This window comes from Spermophilus citellus, assembly GCF_964194105.1.
Source record: "Spermophilus citellus genome assembly, chromosome: 6".
Lineage (NCBI taxonomy): Eukaryota > Metazoa > Chordata > Mammalia > Rodentia > Sciuridae > Spermophilus > Spermophilus citellus.
Window position 1 is genome coordinate 78,078,561 of NC_138187.1, and position 18,220 is coordinate 78,096,780.

An 18,220-nucleotide genomic window follows, 5' to 3' on the forward strand; every position below is an offset into this window, starting at 1 on the left:
CAGCCCTTTTCATTTTTTTATTTTGAGACAGGGTCTCACTAAATTGCCCAGGCTGGCCTCAAACTTTCAATCCTCTTGCCTCAGTCTCTCTACATGCTGGGATTTTGATTATTTAAATGAGAAAACTGACCTTATATATAAGAGTATAACCTTTTCAAACCAAATTATGCCAATAATGGCAAAAAATGCCAACAAATGAAACAATTTAAATGAAAAACTTTTATGAGTTTTAAATGAAGAAACTGCACAAATATGTGCTGAAGAACTTAAAGCCATTTTTATATCCATCTAAAACAGCAGTTGAAATATTTAAAGCTTTCTAATAGCTATTTATATTTTTTATTGATAAATGTAACCTTTAAATGTCTTAAAATTTGGATGGATTCCTAAGTCAATCGGACCTTTTCATGTATAAAATTTCAAAATAATGGAATTGTGACCCATATAGTGCACATATGTAGTTAAGGCAATTGAGTGGCAGCTTGTCTAGACACACTACTACTGCCCAGGCCCCAGTGGACAGAAGTAGAGTAATAGGTGAAGCAGAAGGTTTAGGATTCCCCCTAGAGTTGCCCCACCAGGAGCCCCTGGCTGAAATGAACACATCTGCTCCTGACTGTACTGACCTGGGCTTGTGCTTATTTCCTGGGGATCTGGGACATCAACTAAACATACTCGGGCTGCTTGTCTTCAACAGTCACTGACCTGCTCTGTTGCTGGCTTAAGGTTGAAGTTCGGATGGTGGGGAGCCTCGTTAGCCCACATAGTGTGCTGTGGTAGAACCGCACAGTGCCCGTGTCATTGGGACTCTCCGCCCAGGCACCAGCAGGGCAGTCTGGTAGACTGCTACCCTCACCCTCTGAAGGGTCCCAAACAAATCCATTTGCATCTTTAGGTGACTCCCTGGAGAGCACCAGCCACATCAGGCCCCAACAGGCCACCCCTGGAATCAAAGAGAGACAACCCATGGGCACATGTGTAACCCATGAGTGGCATATATGGGAATTAGAGCAAAACTGTCATGTCCAAAGGCCAGATATGTGAAATCAGCTAACTGTGTCAGGGATGGCAAAAAAAAAAAAAAAAGAAAAAGAAAGACCAATGGAGCAAGATGGAGAAACTACCTTTGACAGTAAGAGGGGATAAAAATGGATAGGCAAAGAGAGCCAGAATCTGGTGGTAGAAGCTAAGGAGCTAATATGCCATTTCATAATAAAGAATGACTAAAAAGTATTTGGTGGGGGCATGTGTGAGGCACTGGGTTCCGTCCTTAACACCACTTAAATATAAATAAATGAAATAAGATAAAGGTGCCATCTACAACTAAAAGTATTTTTTAAAAAAAGTATTTGTCAAAGTATAAACTGTGCTCTTCAATATGGTAGCCACTAATGATATGAAGTCACTTAAATTTGCATTTGGATACATTTAAGTTAATTTAAAAATGTAAATTCATTTTCTTAGTCACACTAGTCACATTTCAAATGTTGAGGAGCCAGCATGTGGCTAATGGCTACTTTACTGGACAGTGTCATGATAGTAAGTTCCAATGGGCAGTGCTACGTCCAAGAACCTTCCTTCCTCACTGAAGATAAGTATTTTCACTTCAGGTCTTTAGCATCAGGGAGTAATCCAACCTCCAAAAGTGATTACCTCCTGCTTTCTGAGACAAATTCTGAAGGTAAATTCATTAGTAAAGTCTTTTAATATTTCCTTTCCAAGTCAGAGATATGCTGATTCATACTGGTCTGTGACTGAATGTTAAATTTCCAAGGATTTTGTAAGCCCAGCTGTTAGACGTAACAATACTTAAAAATTAAATTATAAAGCTTGATATTAAATAAATATTAGAACACAGGCAGTTAATAATCACACCTACAGTTCCTAGATAGTTTTCTGCACTTTATTTTTTTTAATTTGTTCTTTTTAGATGTACATGACAGCAGAGTGTATTTTGACATATTACTCATACACGCAGTATAATTTATTCTAATTAGGATCCAGTTCTTGTGGTTGTACAGAATGTGGAGTTTCACTGGTGGTACATTCATATATGAACATAGGAAAGTTATGTATAATTCATTCTACTGTCCTTCCTATTCCCATCCCCCTCTTCATTCATTCCCTTTTGTCTAATCCAATGAACTTCTGTTCTTCACTCACACAACCTTTATTTTATGTTAGCATCTGCATATCAAAGAGAACATTCAGCCTTTGGTGTTTTTTGGGGGGGAGGAGGGGGCAGGGAATGGCTTATTTCACTTAGCAGGATAGTCTTCAGTTCCATCCACTTACCAGCAAATGCCATATTTTCATTCTTCTTTAAGGCTGAGTAATATTCTATTGCGTATATACACCACATTTTAAAAAATCTATTCCATTTGTTGACAGGCACCTAGATTGGTCCATAGCTTAGTTCTTGTGAATTGAGCTGCAATAAACATTGATGTAGTTATGTCACGTAGTACGCTGATTTTAAGTCCTTTGAGTACATACCAAGAAGTGGGATAACTGGTATTGCTAACTATGCAAAATGGAAGTTATTTATACCTAGCGTATCTGCAAGTAGAAGTGCTGAATAATGGTGTGCTACCACACATCTCTCCCCAGCTTCAAACTGGTAGCTTGAAAGTGGCTATGGGAAGAGGACTGAAATAATGGACTCTAAAAATAGGGCTATTGGGTCATTTCCACTTTGGGGATATTATGCACAATGCTGCTATGAACATTCACATACAAATTTCTGTGTGGACACAAGTTTTCATTTCTCTTGGGTAGATACCTCAAGTGGAATTTCTGTGCCAAAGGACAGCTCTCTTTGGCCTTTCAAGGAAATACCAGCCTATTTTCCAAAGCTGCTTCACTTTTTCACATTCCCACCAACAGTGTTTGAAGACTCCAATTTCTCCACATTCTCACCAGCACTTGTTATTACCTCATTTTTTTTATTATAGCCACGCTAGCAGATGGGAAATAGGATCTCAATGTGACTTAAGCTCCTCTGAACCTCAAGACTGTGCTTCCTGGGGAAGAAAAGAAGTGACACAAGACCTGCATTTGTAGTGGGATACTGTTGGCTTGAATTGAAACTGTAAAGGTAAAATTTCTAAGCTGATTCTAAGCTGCAAAAGTCTGAGTTAAAGTGTAAAAGACTAGGGCATTGTAAAGCTTCTAGATTACAAGGCCTGGGCTAAAAGGTAAAAGTCTATTGTTACAATTCCTCTGCTATCCCCGGAACCTGTAATCTCTGTGAAGTTGTTAGGACAATGCGGGAGCTGCCCAGTAAATATCTCCATTGATTCCCTGGTTGTTTAATAGCTAAGGGCTCCAGGTAGCATGGCACGTAAGCATATAGGCCCCAGAACCAATCAGTTTGAATGTGTACCCCACTTAGAAGTGACCAATCACCCCTGCCCAAACTGTTCCCGCCAATGAATGGACTAATCACGTATCAGAATTGTTGTTCAATTTCCCCGCGCCTCATGATGATTTGTTCTGGTGTATGCAAAGCCCACCGCCCTCTCCAAAAAGTGTACTTAAGCTCTGCTTGACCTCTGCTCGGGGCTCTGGGCTGCTCTCCCTTCTTGAGTGAGCATGGAGCCCCAGCGCGCTGGAATGGATCCCTAATAAAAATCCCCCTTGCCATTGCATGAAGTTAGTCTCGTGTGGTCTCTCCTTCTCCGACGCTTCGCCGGACCCTTACAAAACTTGCAGAAAACGGGTCTCCAAAGCTGAGGCTGAAGTTAAAGAGGGCCCAAGGGGCACAGCATGAAAGAAATTCAGAAAAAGAAGGAGCCATATTTGGGCTAGGAAGGCTCATGAGGGTAGCTGGGTTTGGTCTGGGTCTTGCAAGATGGTGGAATTTGGACAGCAAGAGGAAGTCAGAGGACTTTCTGATCGAGGGGAATAATGTGATCAAGGTTTTGTGTGATATGAGCATGAGAGTGGCAGAGGATAGGGAGAAGCACAGAGAGCCTTGTCAAAGGGAGACATGGGAAATAAGAAGAGTGGAAAGGAGCCAGGGGCTATTCTGCCTTCATAATGGGCCACTTGAACTAAAGAAACCAAAAGGTACCTGATGCACACCACATTGCAAATTGTTATGCCAGATTCATGGGACCCCAATAGACCTCCAGGAGCTGAATCCAATGCAAGCTCGAGCCTGGACTCACAACTGTTCCCAAAGCAAGGGTCCCAGGGAGTGAGTCCCGGTCCTTTGTTCAGTGAGATTTTATAGGTTTTTGGGGGATACTCTATGTGCCGCAACATCACACAGCAAATCATTCCACACCACGGGAAAATCAAACAACAACTCTTAACATTGATTAGCACATTCAATGGGGGAACAAGTTGGGTAGGGGTGATTGGTTACAAGAGGGGGGATTCGTTTGAACTGATTGGTTTAGGCCACGAGGGGTGTACGTACTAAACTACATGGTTTCCCAACATGTTATCAACCACCATAAACCACTGGGGGGTCATCTGGCATCCCAGGTATTTTCCCTGTCTCATGACGGTTAGAGGTTACTAGGGGGGTTGCTATGGGTCTTCACCTAGCCTGAGTCAGGGACACCTGGCGCCACAGACATCTCCTGTTATTTACAAACAACGCAGCAGAGTGGATATGTACTTAGGAGTGCTCTGAGTTTTTCCAAGGACAAGGGTCACGCCCCCTTCCTTAGGACAGGCCTTGAGGTAGAAGCTGCTGTTATTTATTCATTTTTAAAAATGGAGTCACATCAGTTTCTCAAAATCTGCAGTGCATTAAAGTCCAACCACACTTTGAAACTTGTGTCTCCTAAACCACTGGCTCTCATTTATTCAGTCTGTATGGTTTAGACCTGATGTCCCCACAAAAGTTCACATGTGAGACAATGCAAGAAGGTTCAGAGGAGAAATGATTGGATTGTAGCCTTAGGCTAATCAGTGAATTAATCCCTGGTGGGATTAACTGAGTGGTAACTAGTTGGAGGCAGGTGGGGTGTGGCTGGAGGAAGTGGCTCATTGGGAGCGTAGCTATGGGGTACATATTTTATATCTGGAGATTGGAGTCTCTTTTTGCTTTCTGATCACCATGTGAGCTTCTTCCCTCTCCCACACACTCCAACATGGTGTTCAGTCTCACCTCAAGCCCTAAGGAATGGAGCCTGCTGTCTGTGGATGGACAGCTCTGAACCCCTGAGCCTCTGAATAAACCTTTTCTTCTCTACAATTGTGCTGATTGGGTCTTTTTGTTTCAGCAGCGAAAAAGCTTACTAAAACACTGTTCCTTCAGCACAGATGCTTTGAGACGTCCACGTGGGCAGTCCCTGTGCTGGGAGCAAAGCATCAAAGACAATCAATGGCTACTTTTGTCTAATGCTAGAGATTACAAGGAAAAAGAATTTAGCGGGGTGGAGGAGGAAGGTTCTGGAGATTGAACCCAGGGGCACTCAACCACTGAGCCACATCCCCAGCCCTGATTTGTATTTTGTTTAGAGACAGGGTCTCACTGAGTTGCTGAGTGCCTCGCTGTTGCTGAGTCTTTCTTTGAACTTGCGATCCTCCTGCCTCAGCCTCCCAAGCTGCTAGGATTACAGGCATGAGGCCACTGCATCCAGCCGACAAGGAAAAATTCTTTTAATGGAATCATAATAGCTAAAACTTCTTGGGTCAGACACTATCCCAAGTGTTTTATGGGTTTTAAGTCACTTAATCATAATAACAAACTTATAAGATAGGCACTATTTATTAAACTCATTTTACAGATGAGGAAATTAAAGACCAAAGATATTAAGTAACTCACACCAGTCACATGGCTGGTGAATGGTAAAGCCCACAGTGGATCACACAGTATTAATTACTAGGCTGTGCTGGTCCCTCTTGGGAGAAGAAATGGAAGAAAGCACCTGTGTGGGAAAAGAAGGGTTCAGCTATGAAAATAATTTAAAAAGCTGAGCACAGTGGCGCATGACTATAACCCTAGCAGCTCAGGAGGCTGAAGTAGGAGATCAAGAGTTCAAAGCCAGCCTCAGCAACAACAATGTGCTGAGCAACTCAGTGAGACCCTGTCTCTAAATGAAATACAAAATAGGTCTGTGGATGTGTCTCAGTGGTTGAGTGCCCCTGAGTTCAATCCCTAGTACCCTCCCCGCCCCAAAAAGAAAGAAAAAAATGATAAAATATGTCTCTGGTTCACTCTCAGGCTTACTTCCTAGGACTCAGGATGCCGCTCCACCCTCTACCCGTCACCTTCCCCACTCCCAAAGGATCCAAATCTGGGGAGGATATATGTTTGTTGCTTAAACGATGTCCACTCCTACCTCCAATCCCATCCTTGTTCCTCCTGATTTTTATTTGGGGAGCTCTACTCCTCCTGGTGGCAAAGCCCTGTGTTTGGGGTAAGATTGGCCCTCACCCTCACCTTCAGACAATCACCCTGATTGTCCAAAACAAGTCATGGGAATTCCACCCCACTTGCCCAGGTGATGGATTCAAAGATGGGTAGTAATTGAAGCCTAAACCAATAAGCCCTCAGCCTTTCCTTGGCCACAGTGATTGCAATAGCACTCCTGAGGGGTGAAGGCAAAAATCTAGGGTGAAAAAGGAAGATACATGACTTTGGTTTGATGTTTGAGAGAGAGAGAAGCCCTCACTCTCTGAGCCCTGAAGGTAATTGGCATTCACCTTAAGCCAAGAGAAAAGGCAACCTTGGAATAAATCTCATCCCACTGGAGGCAGAGAAGGAAACTAGGCCCTTGCTATTACTGAACCAGCAAATCCATCCAGCCCAGCCCTGCCTTACTTCTGGGTTTTCCTGGGAAGCAAATCAATGTTTCCTGATTGCTTGAACCAGTTTGCATTGGATTATGTTGAAACACAAGCATTCCTCAATGATCGAGGTCCACAGGAAGCCCTAGAACTAAACAACCCCTCCAAGAATCCAGCCCAGACCTCTGCATCTTCTGGCCCAGACAGGAGTGGGTCATTCAACCCTATTCAAGTAGGAGCCACTTCCCAAAGGCCCAGGAGGCTCTGGAGAGAGCCCAGGGTCCACAGTGTGCCAAGCCTGCTGACAGGGTTACTGATTTCAGACAGTCTCATGGGCTCCTTTATTCTAACATTACATTTTTCATTTTCTTGTTTGCATTACAAGCATTTACTTTTAATTTGGATAATTTCCCTCTTTTTCTTTTGCCTCCCTTTAAAGCAGATCTGCAGTGTGATGCTGCTTTATAAACTGCCCTTGATTTTGTGTTCATTTGTTCAAGTATTTGGTATATTTGCGCCAAGAAGCCCCAGGCTCTGGATCATTATGTACCTCTGTTTTCCCTTTTCAAGTATTCATTTAAAACCCATAATGCTAACAGACTGGCAGAGCTTTCCGGCATTCTTCTGATCACTAATGCCTCTTGCAGGTTGAGCCCTTCTTCCCTGCACCTCAGTCCGCTTCTGCTCTGTACCTAGCATCTCGTAAAAAAAAAAAATGTTGCCTTTCGATATCCCCCTACTAAAGTCCTAGCTACACACAAAAGAGCCCATCCATCAGATCAGAAAAACTTTCTTAAGAGATTCTTCTGAAAGCTCAATAGCAGCAAACAACAAAATCCAGCAGCAACACTTGCAAAACATGGGGAGACCCAGGCTCTCCTTATGTTTAAAAACCTCATGGAGGTATTCAGAAGCGCTGGTGTAGACAGGAAGTATTTCCCCTTAAGTCAGTAAGAAGGGACAGCGGTTGGTGATGTGTGCTTTGATCTGCTGATCCCCTTATCGGATTTCTTTCTTTAACTCTACTGGTGGGGAGGGTTGTTCACTAGAATCACTAATGCCTCTTGCAGGTCTTGGCTCAGACCTAGCAGACTAAACACACCCCGGGGAAATGGTGGGTAGTTCCAGTCTGTACACAGAAGAAACATCAAGGCGGTGGAAGTCTACAGAGCTCCGGGTGTCTGATTAATGTCACTGACATTAAACTTCCAGAAGATTCTCAAAAAAGAAATCAATATTATTTCAATTCTACTCTTCCATAAAAGATGCTGTGGCCTCACAATGGATTTGTTTTCATCCCCATCACCCTACCTTTAAAATAAAGAGGCATGTCAGCTGTGACACACACCCCCACATGCCAGGCAGCCCTCACAGCCTGCTCAGGGCCACACACTCCCACTGTTGCCATGGTTCGCTCAGAGGAGCAGCCGCCGGGAGACAGCATGGAAATAGAGTGCACACTGGTTCAGTCCAAAATATCGCCTGGGATAATGAGCAGAGGTCCATGAATTTTGAAAGCCCAAAGGCCCTCTCTTTTGTTAGGCTGCCCCCAACTGAAAGAAGACCAAAAAAAAGGAAAGGACAAAATAAAACAGACTTTGTCTTATTAACCTGGCATGCACGCCTGGTGATCGGTGGCTTAGCTGGCAAATTGCAAGGGCCTCGATGGGAGATTCAAAATGCAACAAGTGGCTGTCACTATGGAAACCGTTCAAATGAACCCCAAGAATGAAGGACCTTGGCCTGGAGAAAATGTGCCTCTGAATGTGCCCTAGCCTGAAGGCTGTGCTGGGAGGAGGTCAAAGCGATTGAGCAATGTCTTTGCATTCTGAAGTCAATGCAAGAAGTTTGCCCCCAGGTCACAGGATTTAGGAAAAAACTGACATCCTCTGTCCCACTCAGCTTGAGGGGAATGAAGGCTGCCTGAATCTTGGGAATCTCAGCTGGCTCCAGGGCACAGTTGGCCCCAGGCCTGTTGCCGCTGGGACCTCAGAAGAGTGTCCGCCCTGCAAAAAGGCCCAAGGCGCCAGGGCTGGAAACCCTGGATGAAGCCAAAGGAAGCAACATTCATCTGCGATAGGAAATTAGACTCGGGCTCTGGCTAATTCAAAACTGTGGGCAGTTAAGTATTGGGCTGGTTTTTTCTCTTGGGAAGTGATCAGATTCAAGGTCGTATTTTTAAAAAGAAATTTCCCCAGAAAAACACCATTTTTAAGATGAGACAAGGCTTGAGTCCAGGCACATGGGTCAAGCTTAGGGTCCTACCCCAAGGTTAGGGCTGGGGATCCAATACTGGACTTAATGGCATCTGCTGTCCCTTTCGGCTCTATGATTCTGTAATAATTGGCTGGCGGCTATAGTGATTTTCCAGTACACTCATGATTACAAGGCACGCTTTCAATGTACCATGTAGACATTCTAAATAGCATGGTTGTGGACAATTACCCAGTCAGGAGATTATACAAACGCAATAACCAACACAGGAGTAGGGTCCTCTTTCAGTATCAAGGAGCAGGAGAGGCTCTCTAATCATGAGGCCACAGCCCTCCAGGGAGGTATTTAAGGAGGTACATGTGTATTATTTACTTTGGGTCTCAGTGCACAAATGTCATTCCATGCTTGGTGCTCTCAAAGTAATAGCAATATTAATAGTAATGACAACATCAGATTGAACACTTACTAGATTCTGGGCATATTCTAAGCTCAGATTGAGTACCCCTCATCTGAATATCCAAAATGCTCCAAAAATCTGAAATTTGTAGAGTGCATGAAGTTACTTAAAATATTGTATAAAATTACCTTCAGCCTATGTTTATGAAGTATATACAAAACATAATGAGTTTTGTGTTTAGTCTCAGGAATACCATCCATAAGATAGCTCATTAAAAATACATATAAATTTTCCAAAACCCTAAAAAAAAGTCCAAAATGTGAAACAAGCATTTTGAATAAGCAATACTCAACCTGTACTTTTGTGAGTATGAATTCTTCCATTCAATCGTCATAGTTACTTTTTGAGGGGTTCCTATTTTCCAGATCCTATAGTTAAAAATGTTGAGGGCCACAGCCAAGTCGGGATGACGCATGGCATTTTTGCCAGAAGTAGTGGTTGAGAGGTGACGCCAGCGAGCCATTAAGATGATGACTTTTGAGTTCTCGCGGAGTTCCCGTTGAGTTCCGGTTGAGCTCTCGCGGGTATTCCTGAAGAATTTGCATTGGTTGGTGAAGTTCCGGTGGTGGGAGTTCTGGTTGGTGTGTGGTGTGTTCCTGGAGGAGCCGCATGGGTGGCAGTGGCTTTCGGGAGGGTTCCCGGGGAGTGTGCTGGTGGAGTTTGGAAATAAAGTTTGTTCCTGCTTGAGTGGCTCGTGATTTGTGCCCAGCCAGACTGCGGCATAAAAACACTATCCCAATCTTGCTCTAAGAAGTTTATACTCTGGCTAGGTTCGAGGCCTGCCCCCTGTCCCTGCGCCCCAGCTGTGTGGTTCTGAGGTGACATGGCCTGGGAGCACAGTGCTGCTACACAAAGGGTGTCTCTCACCTGTCCCCACAATGGTGATAGCACAGCCACGGGCCACTCTCTGTGGCCTCCAGACAGCACGTGAGCTGCCCACAAGGAGCTGTAAAAGAGGCATTTGCTGAACCTTGGTTCTAGGAATGGATGGGGCAGGCTGTGGCATCCTCACAAGAACAAAGGGCAAGGGATCACGTTGAGACCCTTCCATAGGCTTCACCCAATCCTCCTTCCCTCTCACTGAAAGCATTGGCCACGTAGGTTTTTACAAGATGTGAGGGGAAATCACAGAAAAAAATGTGTAAATTTACAAGTTCAAAGAAAAAGAAGAGTGATAGGTAATGCAAAGGAACCCAAGCCCCTAGTTAGGCTCATAAAAACAAAGCATGCTTTCTGTCACTCTGGGAATCCCTGGTACCTTAGACTGAGTAATTTCCTTTTTCTTTTACAGTCCTGGGGACCGAATCTGGAGCACTCTACCACTGAGCTCATTTCAGCCTTTTTATTTTTTTTCTTAGATAAGGTCTCACTAAGTTTCCCAGGCTGCCCTCAACCTTGCCATCCTCCCATCTCAGCCTCTGAGTCACTAGGATTTCAGGTGTGTGCCACCACACCTAGATGACTGGGTAATTAATTAATAATAGAAATTACTTTAGAAATAAATAGAAATTTAGTTCTGGAGATTGGGGAGTCCATGGTTTACCCCCACCCAGACAGGCTGTCCCTAGGCGGTCACGCTCCTGTGGCTCTAGCTTGCAGGCTGTTCACACAGGTCCAGGCCAAGTCCAAGCAGGTTGTTATGGTTTAGATATTAGGTGTCCCAGAAGAGCTCATCTGTGAGATAATACAAGAAAGTTTACAGGTCAAATGATGGGATTATGAGAGCCTTAACCTGATCAGTGCATTAATCCACCTGATGGATTAACTGAATGGTGACTATACGACATTTTGTCCCTAGTGAAAGAGAGCTCTCTCTGCTTCCTGATTGTCATGTCCTGAGCTGCTTTCCTCCACCACCCCCTTCTACCCTATCTTGAGCCCAGACCAAGAGAGCTGGCCATCCACAGACTGAGACCTCTGAAATTATGAGCCCCTAAAACTTTTCCTCCTCTGTTTTTGTCAGACCTTTTGGTCACAGCAACAAAACAGCTGACTAAGACACAGGTCTAGAAACCTGTCCTTCGTTCCTGCTCAAGGCAGGCCACAACTCGTCACACCCCCGGGTATGTGAGGCTCTCTCCTTGAGGGAGTGCCAGGATCCAAGCTTGGGAGAATATTGTTAGAAGCCTCATCGGTCCTTGTATACAAACTGCTCCCCATTGTGACCCATTGGGGATGCCTGTATCTCTTCTAATCAGTCCAGAATCCCTAGAGAATGCACTATAGTTAACACCTCTCAAACTCAACAAGGGAGAAAATCCTGGGTCCAGTTTTCAACTGAATGTAGTTTGAGGTGTCTTTTTAAAAACCAAGAGTGGGGGCTGGGGATATAGCTCAGTTGGTAGAGTACTTGCCTCGCATGCACAAGGCCCTGGGTTCAATCCCCAATACCACACTCTCTCTCACACACACACACACACACACACAAACACAAGTGGGCATCAGGGATCCAAAAAAGATAAGAACTTGTGAGTACCCTACATATGGGGAAAAGGAAATTCTTGGGAAAGAAAAGATCAGAAGTGGAAAGATCCAGAAGTCCAGTCAGCTGCCACCCTCTCCCCCTCCCACTCCACGTCCAGTCCCTGGAGTTAACTTTCAGGATCACTGAACTTGTCTCGGTCCCTTCAACTTGCTGTCACATCTCTTCCTTCTCTCTCCCACAGAGTCCTAAAAAATGCTGCAGGTCTAGCCCTTTCTAGACCCTGATTGAGAATTTGGAATTGTAACCCTCAATGGGAATCAGATCTGCCAGTAGATTACAGAGAATTGGGAGCAGTAGGTTATGCTCCTCAGCCCCACCCTCCCCAGACATTCCCTCCATAGGGCAGGAAAGAAGACTGGGTACCTGTGCACCTCATGTCCTGGCCACAAAGTGGCTACACAGAGCCCAAAAGACAGGGCAGATCCAGCGAAAGCAATTTCCCCAGCTCAAAGTCAACCCAATGGTGACACTGTGAAATAAATATTTGGTCTTCATCCAATGTTTTCCAAAACACAGCTTCTGAAACCCTTAGGCTCTCTGGAGTGATAAGAGTATCTTTTGTATAGTCATGAGTTGAGTGGTGGCTGGGGCTCCCTATATAGCCTCAGGATGGGGACTGGTCACCAGAAGGATTTTTAGCCCCAACCCCAGGAAAGGGAAGAGAGCAACTGGTTAAGTTGATCCCCAATGGCCAATGACTTAATTAACCATGCGTAGGTGAGGAAGCCTCAATCAAATCCCAAAAGGACTAGGTTCCAGATAGCAAAACACATGAAGGATGGCATGCCCAGAGAAGGTATGACAGCTGTCCATCCTTCCCCACCTGCTTCGCCCTATGCATCTCTTCCACCTGGCTCTTCATCTGGATCCTTTGTAGCATCCTTTATAATCAATGGGATAACCTAACTAAGATTCCCCTGAGTTCTGTAACTCTATCAAATTAATTACACCCAGGGAGGGGGTTGTGGGAACCCCAGTTGATAGCAGGTCAGTCAGAATCATAGGTTCTAACTTAGGGGGTGCAATTAGAATCTGAAGTGGGATCATCTTGTGAAACTGGGTCCTCAACCTGGGGGATCTGATGCTATCTCCAGGTCAATAGTGTCAGAATTGAGTTAGAGGACACCCAGCTGGTATCCCCTTCAGAATGTGCAAAAGTGTTTGCTGCATACAGAAACACAGAGAGGTTGAGTAAAGCGTAGAAGGAAAAAAAATCACTTTGAGTTTGTTGTTTGTTTTCATATATGAGACCCACACTGGATTTACCAAACCAGGGACTTACATGCTCACAGGAAATAGTGTAAAGGGCAAAGTAGTGATTTTGAGAGTGGAGAATTTACAGTCCATTCAGAAGGTAATACAATTCAGATTTGGGAGTCTGGCACAGCTGGATTTGACTCCCACCCAAATCTGCCATGAACTGGCTTGATGACTTGGAGAAATTGGTATCATCTCAGCCTTGCTTACGCCATCTGTAAGACAAGATCAATAAAGCAGTTTTCTGCATCCATTAGGTTGCTTTCAGCTGCAAATAATAGGGAATCCCAACTCAAAGGCTGAAAGAAGAGGAAGGCTTTTTTTTTTTATCTCATGTGACAAGAAGTCTCAAATCAGGGCAGCCTCTAAAGCCAGCTCACCTGGACTCTGGCTCAATTTCTCTCAGCTTCTCAATCTTTCCTTCCCTGTGTGTTGACTTCAACTTGGGGCTGGAAGCCCTGCAGCTGCTGCAATTCCAGGCACCATCTAGATAAAGGCAACATGCTCTGGAAAAGAATGAGGAAAGCAAAAGTCTTCACATTTCATATTCAAACTGGAAAAACTTTTCCCAGCAGTCTCTCGTCCCTGCTCCTAGTCCAGATGTGGATTACATGCAGGGCTGCAGATGACTTGCATCTCACCTTTTGGCATAATGGAGGCACTACTTCCTTAATCAAGACCTGGTCTTGGGGACACCCAGCTGCCTGACCTTCAGATGACTGTTTACATGTGTGTTCTCGTGGGAAGGTGTGACTATGGCTTTATCTCTAGACCTGCCCTGTTCAAAGTGGCAGCCATTAGCCACTATTTCAATTGACTATTTCAATTGAATTTTAAATTGGTTAAAAATAAACACAACTTATAATTCAGAACCTCAACTGCTCTAGCCACATTTCAAGTCCTCCATGGGTGCATGTGACTAATGGCTACTAGAGTGGAACAAACATTCTCATCATCACAGAAAGAGCATGGAGACAGAACTGCTCTAAGATTCAGCCAAAAGGCCAGAATCTCCATGCCTGAACATTCATATATGTCTACGATTGAATGGTGCCGCTTAGATGTGGTATCTTTGTGCTGTGCTCTACATGAACACAACACCTGTGTTGACCCTGACCTTGTGCTCATTTCTAACCAATTACTGGCAAGGAGGACAAGACTCTCAGGAGTGGTTTGACCATGATTAATCACGATTCCACCCTGGTGTTTGAAATTGGACCCTTCCCATGGCTCAAGGCCACTCAGAAGGGAAAGGAAATTACAAAATCAACACTGTACCAACAAAGGGACAGGGTAGATTTGGAGTTCACTTATAACTTGTTAGGTGCCAGTGAGAGTTAAATAATACAACCATAGTGATTTGTATGGTGCCTGGAACATGATAATTCCTCAGTGGATTTTAGATACCAAAATCTGATGGATCAGTAATTACATCTTGCCAGGCGCGCTCTGGTGGATGCATATTGTCCCAGTTACTCTGGAGTCTGAGGCTGGAGGATCAGTTCAGCCCCGGAGTTCAAGGTCAATGTAGGCAACAGAGATAGACCCCATCTCACGATGATAATAATAATAACAGCATCTAAATTATGTTTTGACCACTGCCAGAGCTGAGCATCTCACAAGAATACAAAAGAAGAACCGCAGGGGTTCCTTCATTCCCCCGCTGAGAACAACAGTGAAATAGAGGACGCTTGTCACAACTCTTTTTCCAATGTGGCTTTTCAGGAGGGCATTCCTAATAGGGTCTCAGCCCTCCGTTACCCCATTGTCCTTGAGCCCTCTGAGGGGGGTGTCTGTGTGGAACAATTCAGATTTTGAGCTGACTCAGGCAGGCTGGGCTGAAGCCAGTAGGCCTTCCTCACCTCAGATGAGAACACCAATGAACATGCCTGTCACAGACTCCTCCAGAGAGATGGCGCTAGGCTCACAGAGATGAGCTCTCTCAGATAAACCTTTGCGAGAGCTTTGGGATTCTTGGGAAATACCCTCAGTGAGCTCAAGGAATGTAGTTGCTTTCATCTTTCTTACCCTCTAAAGAGTAGGTGTTTAATATTCCAAAGCAGGCCAATTTGTCAAACAAAATAATGAATGCTCATGGTTAGAAATATCCAGCCACACCAGAACATTTTGACTTCAAAGGCTATATTCTCCTTCATTATCAGAGATTACTAAATATCAACACATTAGGATGGAAGCCACAGCTCATTAATGCTGAAGATAATTGCATCAAGCTGTCCATACTGGCTTATCCACTGGGCTAAATCTGTTGTTTATCAAGATTTTCAGTAGGGAATATATTTGCATATCTACTAAGAGTAAATGCCTAATAGAGTAAAAAGTTTACCTCTAAGGTGGTGGTCTCCTCTACCAGTTTTGGTCTCCACACCTAGATCTTGAAATTGAGCTTCTATTAACCTCAGAGTCACCTGACTTGCACAGAGCAAATGCTAAAAGGTGGTGGAACTCCCCCAGGAAAATAAAGTCCATGTACAAAATTTACTTAAGAGGAATTTGAGACCTTCTTTGTTTTTAGAGTCTCAATGGCTAATATGCACCAACTCCGTGTAAAATTACAGTAAGAAATTTACAAATGTCTGTAACAGGTGGAAATATCTTTCTAGCCATTATCTCAAACTTAACACAATTGTGCTTGCATCACCAAAGCACAACTCTAGAATTCCACTGAATAGTGGCATCATCTGGTGGACACTGGTGATACTGCACTTCCCCTGAAAGTTTTGTCATCCTGCCATGAGAAATAATCATGTTTTAATTGTGCTAAGTTGCTCAGGAATTCCTGTAAACCATTGAAATAACCTTTGTTAAGCATCTTCAATTAAGCTACACATCTCCCAAGAAAGACAACACTTACAGGCTGCTATAAAATATTATCTGCTGATAGAGTCTGTCTCTATACTTTTCTAATTGTTTCCCGTAGAGATCTTATCACCTCAAAAGGTTATGAACTCCTTGAGGGCAAGTCTTTGCCCTCTTTCTTACACTTTATACTTCCTATTAGTAGGTTCTCAATAAAAACTGGTCAAGGACCAAATAATTTACAGACCTCATGAGTAACTATATTAAAGAGGTCTGAAAATAGAGTTCTTTTTGTACACTGTTGTTGGGATTATGAATTGGTACAGCCATTATGGGAAACAGTATGAAGGTTCCTCAAAAAACTAAAAATAGAACTACCATAACACCCAGCAATCCCACTTCTAGGTACATAGCCAAAGACAATGAAATCAGTATCTCCAAGATGTATCTGCACTCGAATGTTCTTTGCAGCATTATTCACAATAGTCAAGATGTGAAAATAAAATTCCATTGACTGATGAATTTAAAAGTGATATGTAATATAATATGATATAATATACATGTGATGGAATATTATTCAGCCATAAAAAAGAAGGAAATCCTGTATTTGTAACAACATGGATGAACCTGGAAGACATTTTGCTAAGTGAAATAATCCAGATACAGGAAGACATACAGCATGATCTCATTTATCCATGGAATCTAAAAAAGTAGACCCATAGAAGCAGAATAGAAGGATGATTGCTAAGGGCTTGGAGTTAGAGGAAATGGGAGTGAGAGGACTTTTTGTGAAAATGTACAAAATTTCAGTTATAAGAATTAGTATTGTCAGCCAGGTGCAATAGTTCATGCCTATAATCCCAGTGACTGGGAAGCCTGAGACAGGAGAATCACAAGTTCAAAGCCAGCCTTGCAAATTAGCAAGGCCATAAGCAACTCAGTGAGACTCTGTCTCAAAATAAAATACAAAAGAGAAGCTGGGCATGGTGGAGCATGCCTGTAATTCTAGCAACTCAGGAGGCTGGGGTAGGAGGATCTCAAGGTCAAAGTCAGACTTAGCAACTTAACGAGGAACTTGAAACTCAGTGAGACCCTGTCTCTAAATAAAATATTTTTAAAAATAGGGCTGGGGATGTGGCTCAGTGGTGAAGTGCCCCTGAATTCAATCCTTTGTGCCAAAATAAATAAATAAATAAATCGTATTGTCCCAAAGGCCACATTACCAAAAACATTAAATAGACTCAATGCAAACTCCATAAAAATACCAATGACATTCTTCACAGAACTAGAAAAGAAAAACAGTCCTAAAATTCATGTGGGAGAATAAAAGACCCAGAATAGCCAAAGCAATCCTAAGCAAGAAGAGTGATGCTGGAGGCTTCATCCTATAGATCCCAAATTACATCATAGAGTCATAGTGACAAAAACAGTGTGGTATTGGCATCAAAACAGACACGAAGACCAATGGAACAAAACAGAAGATGCAGACACAGATCCACATGGAGTCATCTGATATTCAACAAAGCTGTCAAAACATTAGTTGGGGAAAAGGCAGCCTTTGTAACAAATGGTGCTAGGAAAATGGATGTCCATGTGTAGAGGAATAAAACTAGATCCATATTTCTCACTCTGCACAAGAGTCAAAGTGGATCAAAGACCTAGGAATTAGACCAGAAACTTTGCAACTGCTAGAAGAAAATGTAGGTTCAACATTCTATCATGTTGACACAGGGGCTGACTTCCTCAACAAGATCCCTTAAGGGGCAAGAAATGAAACCAGGAATCACTGAGTGTGATGACATCAAACTGAAAACCTTCTGCATAGCAAAAGAAACAATTAAGAGCATGAAGAAGCTGGGTGTGATGGTCCACGCCTGAAACCCCACCAACTTGGAAGGCTGCGGCAGGAGGATTAAGAGTTCAAAGCCAGCCTCAGCAAAAGCAAGGTGCTAAGCAACTCAGTGAGATTCTGTCTCTAAATAAAATACAAAATACGGCTGGGGATGTGGCTCAGTGGTTGAATGCCCCTGAGTTCAATCCCTGGTATCCCACCTCCCACACACACAAAAAAGGAAATATAAATGGCCAACAAATATATGAAAAAAACATTCAACATTCCTCTCAATCAGGGAAGTGCAAATCAAATCTACATTGAGATTTTACCTCACTCCAGTTAAAGAATGGCAATCGGCAAGAATATAAGTCATAATATGCTGGTGAGGATGTAGGGGGAAAGGTAC